Genomic DNA, 23,311 nt, shown 5'->3' with positions numbered 1-23,311 from the left:
GCTATCACTGGCCAGGGCGGAAAAGGCACCTGATTCTCCGATCATGTGGGCCGCCTTTGCCCTGCCCCCCAGCTCTTAGCTCCCCCCTGGGTTTCCGATCACTGTCAGTGGCAGGGGGCTTCTTCCTGCTTTCCCTTTCGCCTCCCTGCATTGTGCCTACATATGCAAATTAACCGCCATCTTGTTGGCAGTTAACTGCCAATCTTAGTTGGCAGTTAATTTGAATATAGCCCTGATTAGCCAATGAAAAGGGTAGCTCGTACGCCAATTACCATTTTTCTCTTTTATTAGTGTTGATAATATTGTATACTGTACTAGAGGCCCAGAACATGGATTCATGCACCAGTGGGGTCCCTCGGCCTGGCCTGTGGGGGTGGGGCTGAAACCTACTCTTTGACATCCCCCCAAGGGGTCCCAGATTGTGAGCGGGCACAGGCCAGGCTGAGAGACAGCACCTGTGCATGATCAGGGCCTGGGAGGTACCGTGGTAGGGCTCCAGGGTGTGTCTGGCCTGTCTTGCCCAGTCTGGATTGACCAGACCACAGCAGCAAGCTAACCTACTGGTTGGAGGATCTGCCCCATGGTGATCAGTGCATATCATAGTGACTAGTCGAAAGGTCAAAGGAATGGTTGGGCACTTAGCATATTAGGCTTTTATTATATAGGACTAGAGGCCTGGTGCACAAAAATTTGTGCACTCGGGGGGGAGGGGGGACACTCAGCCCGGCCTGGGCCCTCTTGCAGTCTGGGACCCCTTGGCAGATAACGACCTGCTCGCTTAGGCCTGCTCCTGGGTGGCAGAGGGCAGCACCCAATCCCTAGGTGCTGCCACTGGTTGGGCTCAGAGCAGGGCCTATTGGGGAGTTGGGGCACCACGCCCTGTCATGCACAGAGCAGGGCAGATCGGGAGGTTGCGATGCCACCCTCAGTCACGTTCAGGGTAAGGCTGATTGGGGGATTGGGGCACCGCCCCCTGTCACACTCAAGACAGGGTGGATGGGCAGGTTGCAGCATTACCCCGTCACCCACAGAGCAGGGCCAATCAGGGGGTTGGGGCGCTGCCCCCTGTCACTCACAGAGCAGGGCCCATCAGGGAGGTTGGGGCTCCGTACCCTGTCACACACAGAGCAGGGCCGATCAGGGGGTTGAGGAGCTCCCCCCTGTCACTCACAGAGTAGGGCCAATAGGGGAGTTGGGGCGCCGCCCCCTGTCACACACAGAGCAGGGCGGATCAGGGGGTTGGGGCGCCACCCCCTGTCACACTCAGGGCAGGGCTGATGGGAAGGTTATGGCTCTACCCTGTCACACACAGAGCAGGGCCGGTGGGGGGTGGGGGGGTTGGAGCGCCGCACCCTGTCACACACCGCAGGGCTGATCAGGGGGTTGGGGCGCCGCACCGTCACACACAGAGCTGCAGGGCAATCAGGGGGTTGGAGAGCTCCCCCTTATCAGGCACAGAGCAGGGCTGATCAGGGGGTTGGGGTGCCTTCCCCTGTCCCGAACAGAGCAGGGCAGATAGGGAGGTTGTGGCCCCGCCCCCTGTCACACATAGAGCCGCAGGGCCATCAGGGGGTTTGGGCGCTGCCCCCGTCACGCTGATCCCGGTGCCAGGAGGCCTCGTGGCTCCGCTGATCCCGGAGCTGGGAGGCATTTTACCCTTTTACTATATAGGATAGAGGCCTGGTGCACATGTGGGGACCGGCTGGTTTGCCCTGAAGGGTGTCCTGGATCAGGGTGGGGGTCCCCAGTGGGGTGCCTGGCCAGCCTGGATGAGGGGATGATGGCTGTTTGCAGCTGGTCACACACCCTTAAGGATGGGGGTCCCCACTGGGGTGCCTGGCCAGCCTGGGTGTGGGGCTGAGGGCTGTTTTCAGGCTGGTGGATGACTGAAGCTCCCAACTGCTCCTTTTTTTCTTTTTTTGTTTTATTCTGGGCCAGCTTTAGCTCTGGCTCCAGCTCTGAGGCCTCTGCTGCTGAAAGCAGGTATCTGGTTTGTTTGGGTTCTATAATGGAAACACTGTATCAACTCCAGTTCTGAGATCCCAGCTCGCTGAAAGCAGGTTTCTGGGGTTTTGTTTAGCTGCTATATTTGTAAGAATGTTTCAAACTGCAAGCTTAGAGGCCGGCAGTGGCAGGCAGGGAATGTTGGAATCCTCCGTCACTGAAGCAAGCAAGCCTCATGTTAACTTCAAGCTGCCTGGCTGCCGGCTGCCATCTTGGCTGGCAGTTAATTTGCATATTGCCCTGATTAGCCAATGGGAAGGGTAGCGGACGTACGCTAATTACCATGTTTCTCTTTTATTAGATAGGATTAGAGGCCCAATGCATGAAATTCATGCAAGTGTAGGCCTTCCCTCCCCTGGCTGCCAGCACCAGCTTGCCTCTGGCACCCGGGACCCGGGCTTCCTTCTGGCATCTGGGACTTGGACTTCCCTCTGGCCACTGCCAAGCACCCGGGACCCGGGCTTCCCTCACAGCCCTGGTTTTGTCCAGAAGGATGTCCAGTCTAATTAGCATATTAAGCTTTTATTATTATAGATTACCATAGACTAGAGGCCTGATGCATGACATTCATGCATGGGGGGGTGCCGCGTCCCCTCAGCCTGGCCTGCAACAACACAAGCATTCCGCGCCTGGCCTGGCCAGAGGCCCTCCATGGCCAGGCGCAGAACGCTTGCCTCGTCACCGGGGTGACTACACAAGCATTCTCTCCCCTCGGCCACTCCGTGCCTGCTGCCCAGATGCCCTCTGCGGCCCAGGTGGAAAGCTTGCCTTGCCGCCATGGCAATGAAGCAAGCATTCTGCCAGGCTGCTCTCACTGCCCGCTTTCAGCGGCTGCACCCAAGGGACTGGGGGACTCTGATGGTGCTGAGAGGACTGGGCACCGCCAACTTGTGGTTATGGGTGCCACCATCTTTGTGACAGAGTGATGGTTAACTTGCATATTACCCTTTTATTAGATAGGACTAGAGGCCAGTGCACAAAATTCATGCACGGGGGGGCGGGGGGGGATTTCCCTCAGCCCAGCCTGCACCCTCTCCAATCTGGGACACCTCGGGGGATGTCTGACTGCTGGTTTAGGCTAACTGACTCTGCCTGCCAGCCTGATTGCCCCTACTTGCCCCCTGCCAGCCTGATTGCCCCTACTTGCCCCTCTGCCAGCCTGATTGCCCCTACCTTGCCCCCCTGCCAGTCTGATTGCCCCTACCTTCCCCCTTGCCAGCCCGATTGCCCTTAACTTGCTCCCCTGCCAGCCTGATCACCCCTAACTGCCTCTGTCTCAGCCCCGGGCCTAAGCCGCATTCTGGCCTCCCTCTGCAGGAGGCAATCTGGCGGATTAGAGGAAGGCACTGCCCCCCCATTACCCCACTGCTGCTGCCACTGCTGACCTGAGCCTTGGCCTTTCGCAGCCACCGTGGCTGCCTGAGCCTCAGCCCTCACAGCTGCTGAAGCTTTGTTTGGAAGGACATCCAGAAGGTCGTCTGGAAGACGTCTACCCTAATTAGCATATTACCCTTTTATTATTATAGATCAGCTGTGGGCAAACTACGGCCCGCGGGCCATATTCGGCCCGTTTGAAATGAATAAAACTAAAAAAAAAAAAAGACCGTACCCTTTTATGTAATGATGTTTACTTTGAATTTATATTAGTTCACACAAACACTCCATCCATGCTTTTGTTCCGGCCCTCCGGTCCAGTTTAAGAACCCATTGTGGCCCTCGAGTCAAAAAGTTTGCCCACCCTGGTATAGATTATTGATATAGAACAAGGTATCCTTGTTTTAAACAGTCATTCTAAATCATGTAAGCAACAGATTTTCATGAACAAGTCAGTATAATCAATTATACAACTCTGAATAATTATAACCACAAATTTGTTAAAGGATTGCAAAGTTTAAAGGAAGCTATATTGAGCTAAAAGAGAAAGGCTTCTATTTTCTATGATTTTCTATTAGTCAAGACTATGGTTATCTACATGTAATCTACATAAATATGTATGAACATCTCTTTAAAATAATCAGTATTAGTAAGAATATTTTTAAAAGATTGATAGGCTTTATTTTCATCCAAAAGAAATGCATAATTTAAAAAAATCAATTCACATAGTCTTTCATTTGAGGTACAGAATTTAATAGAGGATGGAATGTTACATTTTAGGCACAATACGTAGAACAATATTAATGGAATATATTAAAAAACACCACACTACATACTAGGAAGCAATTATCCATTATCATAATTCTTTAAAATATAAGTTTCTGTAGTAAGACTCCCTTTTCATGCAAAGGAAAACCGTGTTTTAAATAAATGAGAAAACTCCTTAGGTAAACACGTTAGGTTCTGCTTTCATTAGATAAGATGAGCATGAACTGACTATTTAGCTAATAGTTCTTTGCTAACAGCTTGGGTATTATACAAGGCACACAAACTATTAATGGAAAAAATCAGACCTGTACACCACCTACCTAGCAAACTCCCATCACTTTACTATAAATTACTAACTCTAGTATAATTGGAAATCTAAATAAATTCCCTGGTGATTTCAGATTACAGTCACAAATCCAAAAAACTACAACACAATGTAGCTTTCTCTAGGAATATTAATTATTCCAATTCTAGGCAGCTCAATAGTCAAAATTCAGCCCCCAGCTGGCTAATATGTACAGCCTGAGCATTTACCAGCAGGCTGCTGCATTAGTAACAGCACGATTCCATTTCACAGAAGAATACTGCAAATGCTATGTATAAATGATTCCCTCTAGAAGAGTCCTTAAGGCATAAGTGTTTATCCCCTCAAATGTTCAGGCTAACTTGCTCCACAGGGTGTCATCAGGATTAATTCTGAGGAAAGCAAACAAAAGGTATAATGTATTCTGAACAGGGTAACGAGAAACAGGGTTCCTAAAGTTTAGAATTTTCACATTTGAGAATACAAGAAAATCTATTGTTGAAAGGGACCTTATTTCCAAGACAGATTCAGATTCTGGATTATAGGTCAGCATCCTTGAAATCAGCCTCCTTTTAGGGGAATAACTAATACGCAGAAATAAGTTTCTTTCTGAGAATTTTCCAAACTACATCATTATTTCCTGTAATTTGAGTATCGATTAAAATTATCTGATGGGTACATTTTATGATTTGTAAATTATACATCAATAAAGCTTTTCAAAAATCTATCGATGGATGGATAGATAGATGAATACATAAATGGATAACAGACGTGTAATGGAAATAACACTACAGTAAAATGTTAACGGAAGCCCAGCCAGTGTGCCTGAACTTCAACCTATGAAAAGTTCACTTTCAGTCAGGGTACATGCCCAGGATGCCTCCTCGATCCCTGTTAGGGGGTGTGCAGGAGGCAACAGATCAAAGATCTCTCACATCATTGATGTTTCTGTCTCCCTCTCCCTTCCTCTCTGAAATCAATAGAAATATTTTTAATGTTAATAGAAGAACTCGGGCAGTTGGTTTAGCAGTATTCACTACAAAATACTTTCAATTTTTTGTATGTTTGAAAATTTTCTTGATAAAATGTTGAGGAGGAATAAAAATATAACTGGCATCATGTCTACAACATACTTTAAAGACAATTCAGAAAAAAAGAAATTGGGTTGAAGGTTATCAAGTAACAAGTTATACCATTTCTGTAACCTTTCTGTAAATGTGAAGTTGTATCAAAAGATAGTAAACATGGGGAAAATTTTGGGCAGAAATTAATGTTTGAAGGGCTTTTACTTTTTAAGGGAATTATATTACCTTAATGTCTTCCTGAGGTATATGATCTCCTGGTCTCTCCACACCACACTAGCTCTCTGCTCCCTTCCCCCCCAAACACATACAATGGACTTCTGGTTATAAAATAATAATCCTATATAACAAAGCGGTAATATGCAAATTGACCATCACTCCAACACACAACATGGCTACCCCCATGTGGTCAAAGATGGCCACCCCCATGTGGACACAAGATGGTTGCCACAAGATGGCCTGCAGGGGAGGACAGTTGTGGGGGAACCAGGCCTGCAGGGGTGGGCAGTTGGAGGCAACCAGCCCAGCAGGGGAGAGCAGTTGGGGTGACCAGGCTGGCAGGGGAGGGCAGTTGGGGGGCAACCAGGCCTTCAGGGGAGGGCAGTTGCGAGCAACCAGGCTGGCAGAAGAGGGCAGTTAGGGGCAATTGGGCTGGCAGGGGAGCAGTTAGGCGTTGATCAGGCTGGCAAGGGAGTGGTTAGGGGCAATCAGGCAGGCAGGCAGGCAGGGGAGTGGTTGGGAGCCAGCAATCCTGGATTGTGAAAGGGATCCAAGATTAGAGAGGGTGCAGGCTGGGCTGAGGGACACCCCCACTCCCTGTGCACAAATTTCATGCACTGGGCCTCTAGTAATAATAATACTACCCATCACAAATCTATGATTAAGGGTAGATTTATATGGGCAACAGCCAATTGGAGAAAAGTTTGAATGGAATGTATTAAGTAAATATAAATAAATGCACAATCTCGATAGCCATTCTTTAAAAAAAAACAACACCTGCCATCAGTGTGTTTTGTTTTGTTTTCACTTTTGTGTAGAGATGGGAAATTGAATTTTTCCTTAAGGGCAGTTTGTATTGGCTAAACACAGGAAAAAACACACACACTTTTAATTAGCTTCTTGTTATGCAAGACTGAAGTAACAATCATTTTCAGGAACCCAGAGACCAGAAACAAAAAAGAGGTCTGCATCATAATGCAAAAAAGTCTCTAGGATGTGGGTAGAGATGGACCTTCTTACCCTCCATTTTCTGGGGCTTTTATACTAGGAACACCTGCTATTTCCCCATCTCTGCCTAGCTGAAGGGATCCTGAAATCCCAGTAGGAAAGAGATGGTAAAAGAAGTCCCTTTAAGGAGGGCTGTAATTGCCCTATCTGGGAATTGTGGACTGTATGCTGTGGAGAAAGCATAGTACATAGGGTTCTGAGAAGAGCCTAGACTTTCAACTCACACTAATTTTAAATGTGGAAGTGTGTTTATAAGCCTTCTGTTACGCTGTATAAAGCAGCCGATCCCAGACTTAGCTGTATGGGGGACACCTAGGCCTGGGCCTGGGCCCACCTTTGCTTGAAGCCCTGGGAAGCCTTCATCTGGAGGGAAACCCTGGCTGACACAATAAGCAGGGTCCTCAAGGCAGCCAAGCAGGAACCCAGAGCAGGACTTGGGTGCGATTTCACATGTAAATTTCCCAGAAAGCTGAGGAAAAGAGTTCCCTGTGACCAGGGAGCAGAGGGAAGATGCCCTGAGTGCAGATACATCAGGGTGGGCTGTGGGCAAGCTACAGCATAACCACAACAAATGTGTCCAGGCCACCACTATAGTTAATGTGATTTTCCAGAAAAATATGATACTAAGGATACCATTGTAATTAACCTAGTTATTAATAATAAGGAGCAAAGAGAAGGCCAGATGATATAGGCATGTCATTTTGATACCATCATAACTTAACCTAGTTATTAATTAACAGGCAGGGAGCAAATAGAAGGTCAAATATTATAGCCATTTGTGCTGCTTTACCAGGAGGCTGTGGTTTAGATGCATACCCAGTAAAGACTGGGTACATAGGGAAGGTACTTGTCTGTCAGTCACACCTGGGAACAGTTCACTGACCAGGATAGGAGTAGCCACTGCAAAGGTGCGAAATTTGAGATATTTAATCTCCTAAAGCAGTGGTTCTCAACCTTCCTAATGCTGTGACCCTTTAATACAGTTCCTCATGACCCCCAACCATAAAATTATTTTTGTTGCTACTTCATAACTGTAATGTTGCTACTGTTATAAATCGTAATGTAAATATCTGATATGCAGGATGTATTTCCATTGTTACAAATTGAACATAATTAAAGCATAGTGATTAATCACAAAAACAATATGTAATTATATATGTGTTTTCCGATGGTCTTAGGCGACCCCTGTGAAAGGGTCGTTCGACCCCCAAAGGGGTCGCGACCCACAGGTTGGCGACCCACAAGTTGAGAACCACTGTCCTAAACAAAGGAGTTTGTGCTCTTGGCTTGCACTCCTGGCTTGTGTGGCTCTCAGCTCCTGCAGTCGCCCACATGCCCCTCAGCCATGTGAACCCCACATACAGTGGACTAATGGACTGCAAATAGCCTAATGCTAACCCAGACCCAACTCCACCATGGAATGGAAACTCTGGACACTGGCTTCGCTTCTAGTGCTACTGAATCCCCAGCTGCACTGCTTCCAGGACTGGATTAAGGGAAATGGGACTTCAAAAACGAAGGGATATAATTCCACAAAAATAAAGCTTTCTATCACATCCCATCCTCCCGTGGGGGCTTCCGGAAAAGCTTATTCCGGTGGTACCCCAAGAACCCCACTCCCACTAACAATGGAGAAAGACCATCCTCACATTTCTCCAATAAGAATTTGGGCAGCTTTGCAGCTTTACTTTCTCCCAGGGCGCCACCGGTCTATTCCCCACAGATCCCTGGGGGAGGGGACTGGACAACAGGAAGATAGACCTCTTCCTAATAAAGTTGGGGGGTTCGTAAAGGTGCTTTATGTCAGTCACACCTGGGAACAGGTCATTGGCCAGAAGAGTCATGGCTACTACGAGTGCAAGAAGATTTGGGATATTTAATCCCCTACACCAGGGCTGGGAAACTTTCAGCCTGCAGACCATGTATTGCCCACAAAATCATTTGGTCTGGCCCTACCAAGGCACGAGTTAAACGTTTGACCAAATATAGCAGGCTAATTTTTGGGCTGATAATTTTGTGTGGTCCATGAATGATGTTATAAACATCCAAATGGCTCTTGGCAGGAAGAAGGTTCCCCACCCCTGCAAAGGTGTTCATTCTATTGGGCTCTGTTGCTCTTGGTCCCTCATGGTTGACTCCTGGCTTGCTGGGGAATCACTCTTCTGCTTCTTGCATTTTCCCACGTGGCCCACGGGCATGTGGCTCGCCACACAATGAACTAATGCACAGTAACTAGCCTGATGGGCCCAGCGGAAACATTGATGGACACTGGCTCTGCTTCTAGCTCTACTGAATCCCCAGCTGCACTTCTTCCAGGACTGGATGAAGGGAAAGAGGGCTTTAGAAACACAGGGATGTAATTTTAGGCAAATAAAAGTCACTCATCCTCCCCTGTGAGTCTCAGAAAATTCTTGTTTCTCAAGATATCATAAGGACTCCACCCCCAGCACTCAGTGGGAAAAGGAATACTCAGAATCCTCCAATAACACATTGAGGTTGCGTGTTTAGTACTTCAATTCAATAAAAAGTATTAGAGCTAGAAGAAGTCGGGGAGCTTATCTAGATAATCTTCTTATTGTAGTGGTAATAGTAATACCAGATAACATGTTTAAAGTGCTTCTGTGTCAGGCATTGTTCTATGTACTTTACATATATTAACTCTCACAATCCATCCAGTAACCTTGTGATATAAGAATTACACTATTTCCATTTAATAGAGAGCAAAATTGAGACACAGACAGGATGAGTTACTTGCCAAGATTATGCATCTACCAAGTCAAAGGTAAGAGAGTGAGGCAAAAGCAGGTTAAATCACATATTGAAGTATACCTGTATACAGACAAAAACAGTTCCATAGGCCATGCATGTGATTCTGATTCAAATATCCCATGTAATCTACTTAAAACATTATGCAGACCAAATTAATTCACTTCATAGATGTAAATGCAAAACAATTCACCATGAAATGTACACGCTGGCAAATGCCCATTTCACAAAATCACCATTATTCAGTACCGAAAATGTTGGTCTGAATGAAGACAAGTTGTAATTGTAGTACAGAAAATTCCAGTGTAATAAATAAATTATCAAATTCATCCTTTATTGTGGAAATTTCAAAATGTTTTTGTTCCTACAGCTTACTAAATTAGATGAAAGAGAGGAAGAAATAAGGAAAACTGATGACAGAAATACACATTCTTGTTCCTGGTTTGCCTAAGAAATTTGTACAGTGGCAAGAGAAAGTCACTTTTTATGTTTTTTATCCTCACCCAAGGATATGTTTTTACTGAGAGAGAGAGAGAGAGAGAGAGAGAGAGAGAGAGAGAGAGAGAGAGAGCGCCTCCAGTATGTGCCTGGCCTGGAATAAAAACGGAAACCTTTTGGTGCATGGGAGGACGCTCCAACCAACTGAACCACCTGGCCAGGGTGAGAAAGGCACTTCTTTTCTGAGAACAAATGATACAGTTTCCCATTTCTTCCTTTTAAAGTGAACTGCTAATGTAAGTTAGTCCTGGTACTGTGCACGGTTGACATGTCCCCTCCTGAATCCCCTGTGCCTGTCCTAGACTTCTTTCCCGCCCCTAATGCAGGGAAATAAAATTTAATTTGGAAGTGTTTCCTCAAAGTCTTGTAAAGTAATAGATGCATCTGTGTTTCTTAATCAAGGGTTTCATAAATCTCTTTAGGGGAAATTGCTTAAAGAAACAAAAAATATTAAGGTACAGAAATAAAAGAAATAGCAAAGCCAAAGCCAATATTTACTTCATTATACAGTTTCCTATGAGAGTGAACAATTGTCTACTGTCTCCGCACTTAGCAATGTAATTTTAGCATGTAAACACTGCTGAAGTACTGAAATGCCGGGTCAAAATGAAGACTAACTCTTTATGTCTAACTGAATGGCTCCTTTTCTAAAAATATATATTTTTATTGATTTCAGAGAGGAAGGGAGAGGGAGAAAGAGAGATAGAAATATCAAGATGAGAGAGAATCTCTCCTGCACACCCCCACAGGGGTTTGAGCCCACAACCGGGGCATGTGCCCTGACTGGGAATCAAACCATGACCTCTTGGTTCACAGGTTGATGCTGAACCACTGAGCCACGCCAGCCGGGATGAATGACTCCTTTTTGTCAGGCTGAGAAAACCTTGAAAATTTGTAAGTTCACTTATCATTACAGAACATCAACGTTGAGGTTTCTTTCCACAGCACATACCAGGCAAAGTGAATGCACATTAATATCTTAAACTTCTCTGTAAACCTTTAACCTTGCCCATAGAAAGGAATTTTCTTCCTTAACAGGAGAAAAGTTGAGAAGCAAATTGTCATTTTCTTTTCATGATTTGATTTTAACCACCCTTAAAAATACTGAAAAAAAAAGTGTTGCCCCAAAATGAATTTCATTTGTTTAATCAAAGTCTTGTTAAAGAACTAGATTAGATTTTAAAGTCTAAACATAAAATGCATTATATTTTGGGACAATAATTTTCAAGCTTTTTGATCATGGGACCTCTTTATACCCTTAATAATTATCAAGGACCACAGAAAGCTTTCCTGTATCTAAGCTATATTGCAACAGAAATTACAACTGAAAAGTATTTAAACAGATATCTGGAAAAGCACACATTCCATTATCCTTCAGAGTAATGATGTCCCACATATCACATGGGTAGCGCCTCTAGAAAACTCCACCGTATGTCATGAGAGGATGAGAATGAGAAAGAGTAAATGGTGTCTTAGAATTAGTATGAAAATAGCTTTAATCTTACCCTAAAAATGGTCTCAAGCACCTCCAAAGTTCCCTAGAGAAGACTATGAGAACAGGTGGTATATATAGTATTATATAACGTCATTTCGACTTTAAAACTGAAGCATTAAAAATGAATGTTATTAATCACCCCACCAAAAAAACAATTTCAAACCCACTCTACCCCACTTAATGTTTGTTTCTTTCATGCTGTTGTTATCTCAAAATAATCAGTGGCAATAAGGACTGACCCTTGAGAGGAAAGGTCACTGGCTATTGGTTGTCTACTAATATTCATTGTCACCTTTCATAAGAGAACTTCTGAATTTCATCTCAAGACATGCTCACCCAGCACAAGGCTGTATTTCTAAGAAATCTTTGCAATGTAATGTGCCCATGGGACTAAGATCTGGACAACTAGATGTTAAACAGATGCATATCACTCCTGAATTGTATCTTTAAACAGACTGGGGGGCTCTCCTGGCCTTTTTCTCTCACCACCAGTGGGAAGATAGCAATGTGGCAACCACCGATTTAGAATGTCAGAACCACCCCTTTGGTTCTCAACTGCTCACTAATGGGTTGTTATGTGATAGGGTACTTGGCGCCTATTTTATTTTAGCCTCTTGTCTCTTATATTCTAACTACTATAAGAATGTCCACGGTAAGGCAGGTCGGTCTCTCTCTCTCTCTCTCTCTCTCTCTCTCTCTCTCTCTCTCTCCCTCTCTCTCTCTCTCTCTCTCTCATGTCCATAATGTTTATTACATTTTTAAAAATTCAGAATCAATAAGAAGGGGATATATACAGAACATTGAGTCCCATGAGAGAGCATGAGAGAGGAAAAGTGAGTAGTATATATTTATTGTTTAGATAGTTAATACCTGTGTCCTCAACATCAGCTTAATTGCAGTAACAAATATTTATTTTGGGTCAGAAATACTGTTGGACACTCTTAATCAGTTTGCTAGGATATTGATCTCTTTAGTACCCTGGGATACCTTTCCCTATAAAATAAAGGAAAGCCCCCATTAAAGTGGTTAAAGTCCCATAATACTGCATTAAATACTGTTTTTCTGGTCTCTGGGTTCTTTTTAGAACAGCTGAACAAATTCAGAAATGCTCTCCAAAAAAAAGGGGGCATAGCTCTGTCTACATATGTGCTAAAGCCCTCCTCTGTGGGAAGGTGGGCTGCCTACCCGCAAGGGTGACAGCAGGTTTGACATCCACTGTTCCTGGACAGTGGACTCCGCCTGCCTGACAGCCACAACGCTGCTGCTCTGCCTAAAGTCAACAGGACCTAGAAGAAGCTACTCCAATAGCGTAGAGCCCGAGGGTTACAGCACAGCTTCCCAAACACCAATCCTGCCAACTCACACCAAGGTGCCCAGCTGCCTTAGTAAAACTGAGAACAATAACGACAAATGCAGTATTTTATCAAGCTAATGTTTCATCTATAAGTGTGCTATTTAGTCTGAGATTATGTCCTTCCTATGAAATAGAGTCGATGATTAATGTAGTAACCTATTTTTTAAATGCATTTTCTTAAAAAAATAATTTTTTAAAGGGCAGCCCTATGCCAGTTTCCAGATTTTTAAATTGAATCCTTAAGTCTAAACATATGAGAAACTTCTCTAGGGTCTACAATTTTTTTCTTTTTTTTTCTTTTTTTAATATATGACAGGGATGCCTGCCCAATATTACAGCAACCTCATAATGAAACAACCTAAGCAAACATGACATTGAGGGAGATAGTCGTAATTAGCACTTGCATATCACTTCATTATTGACAAAAAAAAAATGTTTGCATGTGCCCAGTCAGTGTGTATCAAAGATTGAGCACAGACCTATGAACAAGGAGGTCACAGTTCAATTCTGGTCAGGGCATGGGCCTGGGTTGCCAGCTCCATCACTGGTAGGGGGCATGCAGGAGGCAGCCGATCAGTGATTTTCTCATCATTGATGTCTCTATCTCCCTCTCCCTTCCTCTCGGAAATCAATAAACATATATTTTCAAAAAAGAAAAGAAAAGTGAGATACCTCTCTCCTCGCATGTGAGGACACAGAGAGAAGGCAGGCATATGCCAGTGAGGAAGAGAGCCCTCCCCAGAAACTACACTCCCTCCACCCAACTTTAATCTTGGACTCATCAGCCTCTAGACCTGTGAGAAAATATATTTCTGTGGGTTTTTTTTAAGTCACCCAGAGTATGGTATTTGTTATGGCAGCGCAAGCTGACTAAGGGATAAGCCTTCAACAATTTTAAATTGCCTCGTAAAGTAATATGAGCCCTAACCGGTTTGGCTCAGTGGATAGAGCCTCGGCCTGCAGACTCAAGGGTCCTGGGTTCGATTCTGGTCAAGGGCATGTACCTTGGTTGCGGGCACATGCCCAGTGGGGAGTGTGCAGGAGGTAGCTGATTGATATTTCTCTCTCATCGATGTTTCTGACTCTCTCTATCCCTCTCCCTTCCTCTCTGTAAAAAAATCAATAAAATATATTTAAGAAATGATAATAATATGAAATTTAACTGTAGACTTCAAAGGTCATAATCAAGTCTCTTTTCTCAGCTATTCCTCCCCAATCATTCTTAAAACTCATACCAGCAAAAATGAAATCACAGAAAGCCCTATATCTGATTGTAATTTCAGGTCTCCATAGAACAGTTTTATAAAAGAAACAAAAATTAGTTTACACACATCATAGCACATTATTTCTCCTACTTGAAAAATCTTCTTCTTTCATTACTGTTTTTAATAAAAATGGATGTCCTCCCTCTCCATTAATGTAAGTCTCAGACCTCAAAAAACTTGGGTCTACCACTGAATGAGTGATCTATTTTGACAGTGATTTTTTTTCAATTAGTATTATACAGTATGTGTATTTACTCTGATAATAACACAAATCTAAAGGAGCATCTGTGAGTACACAGCACAGGAAACAGAAGAGCATGCAATGCAGTTGTTCTTCTAGTCAGGCTAGAGATAAAGGATGAAAAAACACATACAAGCAAAGCTAAGCTAATGGCAAGTCTAATGCTCCAAGAAAATGTGATTTATTAGTGATTCAGTAAAACTCTGGCCAACAAGTGTGCATTTAAGCAAAAAGGCATCAATCTAGCTTGCTGACTGAAAAAGAAGAAAAAATTTGCTAGCAAATTCTGCAGCTTGTGGATCAGAGACTTCCTTAAAATAGGGCAAGTGACTATACTCTCAAGAAGGCGTGCAGTATGGAGATGATATTAAGCTGATGGATTTTAAACTTTATCCTGCAAACCAAAGCTCTGGGGAGATGCAATAGTACACAGCAGGCATGGATGATAATTATCACAACTTAGATGCAGCTTTCAAAATACATGTGGACTAGAGGCCATCCTAAGTTGAGACACTGAGAAGATGGCAATAATTGATGGGAATAAAAAACAAAAAGCCTTAACACTACCAAAGAATGGTGCTTGGTTAAAGCAATCATTCTCAAAGGATGCTCCATTGACGAGGTGCATCACCTGGAAAGTTTTAGGAATGCACATTCTCAAGCCCCAGCACAAGCCTACTGACCTCTAAGAGTGAGGCCCAACAATCTGCACCTTAACCAATCCTGAGAGTGATTCTGATACATACTCAAGTTCGAGAAACATTGAAATAACTAATGGCATGGAATAATGTCTCCTTAGAGAACCCATTAATAGAGATTTAAGTACTATCATAACAGACAATTCACATTTCCTACCATCATTTTCATGATAGTCAAAAATGTATAGTAAGCACTGCCCAGGGTTTGTCGTTTCAAGTAGATTTCCTTGGAGGAAAATTAATTTAATATTAAAAAAATAAAGCTGTACCACATGGATGGACCCCCAAAACATTATGCTAATCTAAAGAAACCAGGTGCAAAAACACTACATAGTTTATGATTCTGTTTATAGGAAATGTTCAGAAAAGGAAATCTATGGGGACAGAAAGTGGATTAGTAGTTGCCTGGAGCTGGGGTTAGAGAGTAACAGGAACTGACGGTGAACAAACATGTGGGATCTTTTGGGAGTAACGGAAGTGTTCTAAAATTGGATTGGGATGATGATTGTACAACTCTATAAATTACTAAAAACCACTGAATTGTGTACATAAGACCTAAATTTTACAGTATGTGTTAGTTTTCTGGGGCTGCCATAACAAAGTGTCACTAACTGGATGGCTTTAAAATACACAAATTTATGGTCTCAATTTTTGAGTCTAGATTTCAAAACCAAGGTGATGGCAGGTCCATGTTCCCTTTGAAACATGAAGTCATCCTTCTGTACCTCTTCTTAGCTCCTGGTATTTATCTGCAATCCTTGGCATTCCTTCATTGTCACGTGCCATCTTTTCTATGTGTGTCATTATGTTTTCTTATAAGGATACTAATCATATTGCATTAAGGGCCCACTCTACTCCACTATGGTCTCATCTTAACTAATAATATTTGCAATGAACCTATTGCCAATTAAGGTCAAATTTGATTTACTGGGGCTTATGACTTGACCATACTTTTTTGGAGGGGAAGCAATTCAACCTAAACAGTATGCAAAGTATACTTCAATAATTCTGTTGAACATAAAATTTTAAAAGAGTTCCACACAAAATTAAATATGATCCTTGAACATGCGCCATTAAAAATATCTTTCATAAAGATGGTATTCTTAACAATCAATTTCTTATTTCTTATTCATTTCCTAAAAAGACATACCATGGGAATCCATACCCCTGAACTCAGTATGGCTAGAAAAGGACATTTACTACCTGAAGAACAATAGATCAGATATCAGTAGATAAAGTTTCATTCCCACAGTTAGCAGTAGAAAAGAATGAGCAGAGAATGAAGGAAATAGGAAAGAACCTGAGTACTTTTTTGAAATTACTGTTCAGCCTCCATTGGTGTCTGTAGGTGTGTTAGGGGGAAGAAGTTCTTATTAAAACACAGCCACAATTTGCAGAAGGAGCCAGGAATTACACAAAGAAGCAAATGGCTCTAAGCTCTGCTAATGAACTAGGTCAAGGTTGCTCCATTTAAACCAGTCCCTCATGCTTTATTCTCTCATTTCATCCATTTACAAGCTTTCTTATGTATTTGTTTAATTTTTGTTTTTATTGTAATTGCTTCTGTGGTTGGTTTTAAAAATTTCGTCTTTGTAACAGATCTATTCCCATTAAAAGAAAATTTAAATTTGGGTTTACTTTTTAAAGTTTTCAAAATAACCAATTCCATCAGGATTGGGGAGTATGGATAAGTGGAGAACACATACCACCATGCCCTGCACAAATACAATCATTGCTAAAACTTAGTAAATAAATGAATGCTGTTGAAGGAGGGCCTACATCATGGAACCTAGCTCATTATCCATAATATGTCTAGTTATGATTGCAGTAACGTATCCCCTTTAACAGGTTATTTTTAACCATTTCTTTCACAACACTATCCTTTCTAACATTTTTGATAATTTACTTATGTTTATTGCATACCATCTGTTTCCCTGAATATAATGTAACCGACCAGAGCATCAATCTTTGTCTATTTTTTCACTGATGAATATCTGAAGTGCTGAGAAAAGTAAATGGCATACAACATACACTCCAGAAAAATCTATTGACATTATTCAATAGCCTTTCTATTATGAGCTGAAATATCCTAACCTCTTCTCCTGCCTCATCCACCACTTCAAATAACTTCTGACTTTGACCTGATAGGTCCAGGACAATTTCATCTTCATTGACCTGCTATTTCTTTAACATCGTAAGCCTTCTTACATGGTTGGAGGTTCAATGCACAATTTACTTTTCCCTCTGTAGTCATGAGGTATAAGGAACTTAACATAAAAGCAAGCGCACAGAACTTTTTTGAGGTCTCATAGTTCAACACAGAGCAAAACTGTTCTGAAAATAAAAAGCTCTGGCTTAACAAAGCTTTTACTGAGATCTAAAGGTTCCATCTTAAAGACCAAATACAAAAGCATTCCTATTCAACTAATCTTCACAAGCCAATTAGATTCACTTTCTCTTAGAATGTATATCTTTCTATACATTTTATTTCTCTATGGAATAACACCAAGTTTCTAAATACTCTTGGAAGGCTAAGAACATATACCAGTAGTTCTCAAACTGCTACCTGCACGAGACATCAGAAGGGCTTATTAAATAAAACAGAGTTCTGGGTCTTATCTCCAAAGAATGTCATTGTGTAGGTCTGTAAGTTATCTAGTGATGCTAATGCGGATGAATCTGGAGCCACAGTTTGTGACGCACTAGTAAACATAATTCCCAAGCTGGTTTTTTTTGTGTGTTTTTTTTTTTACCTCCTAGAGTCTCCTAGATTTCTCATGTGAAAGGGCACATCCACAATGATTCTGAAAGAAACCCTTCTCAAGTTAAAAAGAAAAAGCACTACAAATGCATAAGCTATCACCCAAATCCCTTGAGAGTACCCAGAAAGTCCCTTAAGGGACTTCTTGAAAGTCTATAGGTATCTCTTCAGTCTCTTTTAATGGAACTTGTACCACTTTTATGATAAACAAACAGCAAACATCTGGGACAGCTCTGAGCCAGTGAAAGGAGCCCAAGTAGTTGATCCTGATTGCGGTTCTTGGCCCAGCTTCGGCTTGAAGTCACAATTATCCTGATTCCAAAATGACAGTGATAATGTCAACTCTGCATGGCTATAATTAGAGCATGAAAAAAATGGGGGGGGGAGACTAACTTTTTAAAAAGTAGATGGAAGTGAGAGCAGTGAATCAATAATTTAATTTTCTGTAGTTTTATTTGTGACTAAACTGAATCATCTGCTCGTTGGTTCCCCAGAAATTATCTTATCACCCAAAACCTTTGTTTCCTTCTCATCTAAGGTAGTGAAAAACTATTGATGAAAGGTTATCATGTAACCCACAAGTTTTAGGCCACCCAATTAGCTTAACTTAGAGAACCATGATGATCAGTAAACTAAATTTTCCAACACTTTCTCCATATTTCAAAGATAAATTTAAGTCATTTTATTAAATCAAAATAATCAAATGCTGTCTTATATGCTTATTTTCTCAATGCAGAGTCTAATACCAACTATAGTATCACATCTTGAAACATTTATTGGAATATCAATAAATTTCTGAAAGTTCTAAATTCATAAGAGGCATAAAATTATATAAAACAAGTTCTTAATATTGATTTTCTGGTGTATTAAAATTTTAAGCAAACCAATTTCAACTCCAATAATGAAAACAAGATTTCCCTCCATGCAAATTTACCAGGAATCAAAACATTCTAAATTTAATTCTCATGTATGGATAGCTAATCAGTAGCATTACAGCATTTAAACTGGAGCAGCAATAAGATGAGTGTGTGTGTTTTCTGAGTGGGGAGAGCTGAACTTGTGCGGAGGAAGTTGGAGAGAGGTGGCAGTGATGAGCAACTCTGTTCAGCTATTTTAGTGTTGGGCAGAGCAGTGATCATAAAAGCATATCATTATACTCCTTGAAAGAAATAGGGTTTCTTTTTGCATATTTTAATGCATTAAAATTTACATAAAGTAAAATTTGTAAATCTTAAGTATCCGATACTATAACTATAACCATAATTACATAGGTAGATAGATAAGATAGATAGATAGATAGATAGATAGATAGATAGATAGATAGACGATAAACAGATAGATGATTGATAGATAGATAGAAAATCTCACCTATACATTAAACTATTTTGCTGAAACTGGTTTGGCTCAGTGGATAGAGCATCGGCCTGCGGACTGAAAGGTCCCAGGTTCAATTCCGGTCAAGGGCGTGTACCTGGGTTGCGGGCACATCCCCAGTAGGAGATATGCAGGAGGCAGCTGATCGATGTTTCTCTCTCATCGATGTTTCTAGCTCTCTATCTCTCTCCCTTCCTCTCTGTAAAAAATCAATAAAAATATTAAAAAAAAAAACTTTTAATCTCCCCAGAAAGATCTTGAGGGCCTTTTTCCTGTTAAAGGCCAGACACTAGACAATTATGTCCCTTGTTCAATCTCCCATTCAATACAGGGCAGGATTTTTTTTTTTTCTCCAATGCTCATATTAAAACTAGTAGAGGCCCATTTCACGAATTCGTGCATGGGTGGGGTCCTCGGCCTGGCTGGCAATTGGGGCCAATTGGGGCCATCTCGCCCAGTCCTCATCAGGGCCAGCTGACCAGGGTGGGAGGGATCACGGGAGGTTGGCTGGCCACAGGGAGGGATCTAAAGGTTAGCCAGCTGCGGAAGAGTTAATTGTGGGTCAGTGCACATCATAGCGACCGGTTGAACAGTCAACCAGTTGTAACGGTTTTGCTTAGGCTTTCATATATATTGATATGTCATGGGTTCATAGGTGACTCAAATGCTTGATTCATACTTCACAATTTTTTTTAAAAAACCTACAAAAAAACAAACTCTGTAGATATTGAAAATTTGTATATCCCAGATTTTAACATATTGGAAATCAACATCAGGACTCTCATTAAGCCAACAATTTCCACTAATTTAATTATAATATAAATTTATAATTAAGTCCTATTGTTTCTTTCTGTTTTCTGTGTTGTTGTTGTATTTTTGTGTAATGTTTCTTTTGAAAGAATTGATTCCTATTGTACATAATTTTAAAACTACTGTTTTACAACATACCTGAAACAAGTAAACAAAAAAATTGATCTTCTTTGTAATTATTTCCACCATTGGCAAATTCACAATTCCAGGAGGCAATTCCATTGGGAAAAAGTTCTTTATTATGTGTAGAAATCTTCCTCCCTATTAATATCCACACATTCAGCTCTGTTTCTACTTCACCTATGCCACAGAGCAATACAGAAAAGAGTTACTTTCCTAATACAGTACCCAAAAATGTTTTCTTGCTCTCATAAATTTTCATGTTTTCATGTTCTAAAATGATTATTTATACAATACCTTTGCATTTTGTAAATCAACATAGTAACTTTGCACAATACAGAAACATAACTGCAGTAACACTGAAGTCTGCCCACGTAATATTAACCACAAGCAGCAGATTGAATTAATGTGTAGTAGTTATTCACTAGTTTTTACTAATGATAATGATGTAATGTTAGTGATAATGATTTAATGACAGTATAATTAAATTTCAACCGTCATTCCACAACCCAAAATGCCAACATTCACTTATACACATTCAACCTTAATTAGGTCCCTAATTAATACAGAATTGCACTTTAAAAATATTTATGTCTCATATTTTACTGGACAGTCCTTTCAAATGTAAAAGTGCATCCAAGATGATATGGCTTATGCTGGATTTTCCTTGTTGATGAGTTGAAGTTCACTAGAAACTTAAATATGCATGAAAAGCTAGCTTTCCCCTAGAACTCAGCAGCCATTTGACATTTGAACAGCACCATCAACATATTCAGTGACATTAAATAACATGGAATGTTTAAGGAAATAAATCTTCCAGAGACAGCCAAGAGATTAACAATATGTAATAATTAAATCGATTAATATCACTTGAAGCTCTTATTACGTCCAATGAATACACAGATGTTTTATGTTTTATAGCTAATTCAAACATTAGGACTTAGACAAAATTCCTTTATTTTCATATAAAATCCGAATGACAGATTTTTCTTATAATTAAAATCTTTACTACACCATGTTTTCTTGAAATTAGGCATATGATAGTGCTAAAAAATGTTCAAAGATTAAAATATGTAAGACAGAAAACATATTTTCTTTACTTTCTTCTAGTTATCAGTAAGTTAAATTTTATGCCAGAGTTAGTAAAGCATTGAATGTTCACCTCTTATAATTCCATTAAGTTATTAAAATAATTTGGTTATAAAAGGGAAGCACATTCCTCAACCTTAGTATAATAACCTACACCCATGGGTGATATGTTGTTCAGTTAACTCCTAATCATTGCCAACTCTGCTTTCCGTGCTTTGAGCAGCAGAGAGTAGAGAATGAGGATTTCTGTCTTTCCCCTTTCGATTCAATCTTGTGACTTTTCAATGCTCAGTTCAAGAATGGGAAAGGCTAATAGTACTATTTAATGTCAGAGACATCAATTAAGTCATCTGTATTAGCATTATCCCAATTAGACAAATATAGAAATGGAGGCTCAGAGAAGTTGAATGCCTTCTTGGAGTCACATGGCAAGTAAGTACAAGAGCTGAATGACTTACAAATCAAAACTGATGCCCTTTCTACTATATTGCATTGACACCCTTTGCTATAGTTTACTAGTGTTCTATTTCATTAATGATCTCACACTCAATTGCAATGTTATTTATCTTTAGCAATATAGTCTCATGATATAATGTTTACAACCATAATTATGGTAGACTCTTCATTTGCTGCCCATGAAGATACAAAATATTTAAAACAAAACAAATTTTAGGATCTTAGGAAAAGTCTTGCCTGAGGCTCTCTTTTAATGCTAAAGTGTGCTTTGTAAATGCCCATCAGGATTGGAGATAGGGACAGGTATGGTCATGACATCCTTTCTTTATTGTGCCAAGTCTAAAATCCAACAGTTTCCTGCAAATAATAGCCTGGGATGAACAGGTTTGATTCTGGTCAAGGGCACATACCTCAGTTGCAGGCTCCCCGACCCTGGATGGGGTGCGTGCAGGAGGCAACCAATTGATGTGTCTCTCTCACATCGATGTTTCTCTCTCTATGTCTCCCTCTCCCTAAAAATCAATGGAAAAATATCCTCAAGTGAAGTTTAACAGAAAGAAGAAAGAGAGAGAGAGAGAGAGAGAGAGAGAGAGAGAGAGAGAGAGAGAAAGGAAGGAAGGAAGGAAGGAAGGAAGGAAGGAAGGAAGGAAGGAAGGAAGGAAGGAAGGAAGGAAGAAAGAAAGAAAGAAAGAAAGAAAGAAAGAAAGAAAGAAAGAAAGAAAGAAAGAAAGAAAGAAAGAAAGAAAGAAAGAAAGAAAGAAAGAAAGAAAGAAAGAAAGAAAGAAAGAAATAAATTAAGAAAGAGAGAAAGAGAGAAAGAGAGAAAGAGAGAAAGAGAGAAAGAGAGAAAGAGAGAAAGAGAGAAAGAGAGAAAGAGAGAAAGAAAGAAAGAAAAGTGTGTATCATTTAATTGAACATAATGCAAGACAGAGACACCCTCATGGTTACAATAAGTGCTAAAAAAATGTTGTAAGGGTGTCCATGGTCTCATCTCATTTAACAGCCTAGCTCTCAACAATTGAGTTCCTCTATATTACTCATTGCTTCAACTTCTGTGGTTCATGTCCTTAGTAACTGTCTTCTTTCAAATCCCTCTGACTTCTGGCATTTGTGTAGACCAGAGGTGGGAAACATCTAGCCAACAGACGGTATCACTTGGTTTGGCCCTGCCAAGGCAACTGGAGGCGGAACTCAAAATTCAATAAATCTAGGAGCTTTATTCATAGCAACATAATTTTTAAGTTGTATGGCCCAGGAATCTATATATAAAAAATGCTAATATGCTAAGTGCCCCTCCGACCATCCAATCGGTAGCTATAACGTACACTGAACACCGGGGGCAGACATTCAATGCAGGAGCTGCCTTGATGTGCACTGGCCATTTACAAAGAAATGGTACCGCAGACCTGGCGCTGAAAAAGCAACACTCGGCTTCCCCCAAGTGGGTCACAGGCCCCGCCACCACCCCAGAGTGACAGCCCATCAAATCACAGCCAATGCTGCCAAGACCCCCCAGCCCACAAACAGTAGCTGTGGGCGCCAGGTAATGACGTCACGTAGCAACGCCCAGCTTCCTCTCCCTAGCAACTAGCCTCCTTGGAGTTTCTTCAGTCCAGGAACACGAC

At 41.3% G+C, this 23,311-nt stretch overlaps 1 protein-coding gene across 1 annotated transcript in view; it reads right to left on the bottom strand.

The window, feature by feature from the left end:
* Positions 1–23,311, bottom strand: part of GPC6 (glypican 6) — a 1,130,094-nt gene that overhangs the window by 806,792 nt on the left and 299,991 nt on the right. The gene's annotated exons all lie outside the window — the stretch shown is intronic.

Source organism: Myotis daubentonii, chromosome 2, assembly GCF_963259705.1.
Source record: "Myotis daubentonii chromosome 2, mMyoDau2.1, whole genome shotgun sequence".
Lineage (NCBI taxonomy): Eukaryota > Metazoa > Chordata > Mammalia > Chiroptera > Vespertilionidae > Myotis > Myotis daubentonii.
Note: the sequence above shows the minus strand (reverse complement) of the source record. Positions and strands in the feature narration are given on the sequence as shown.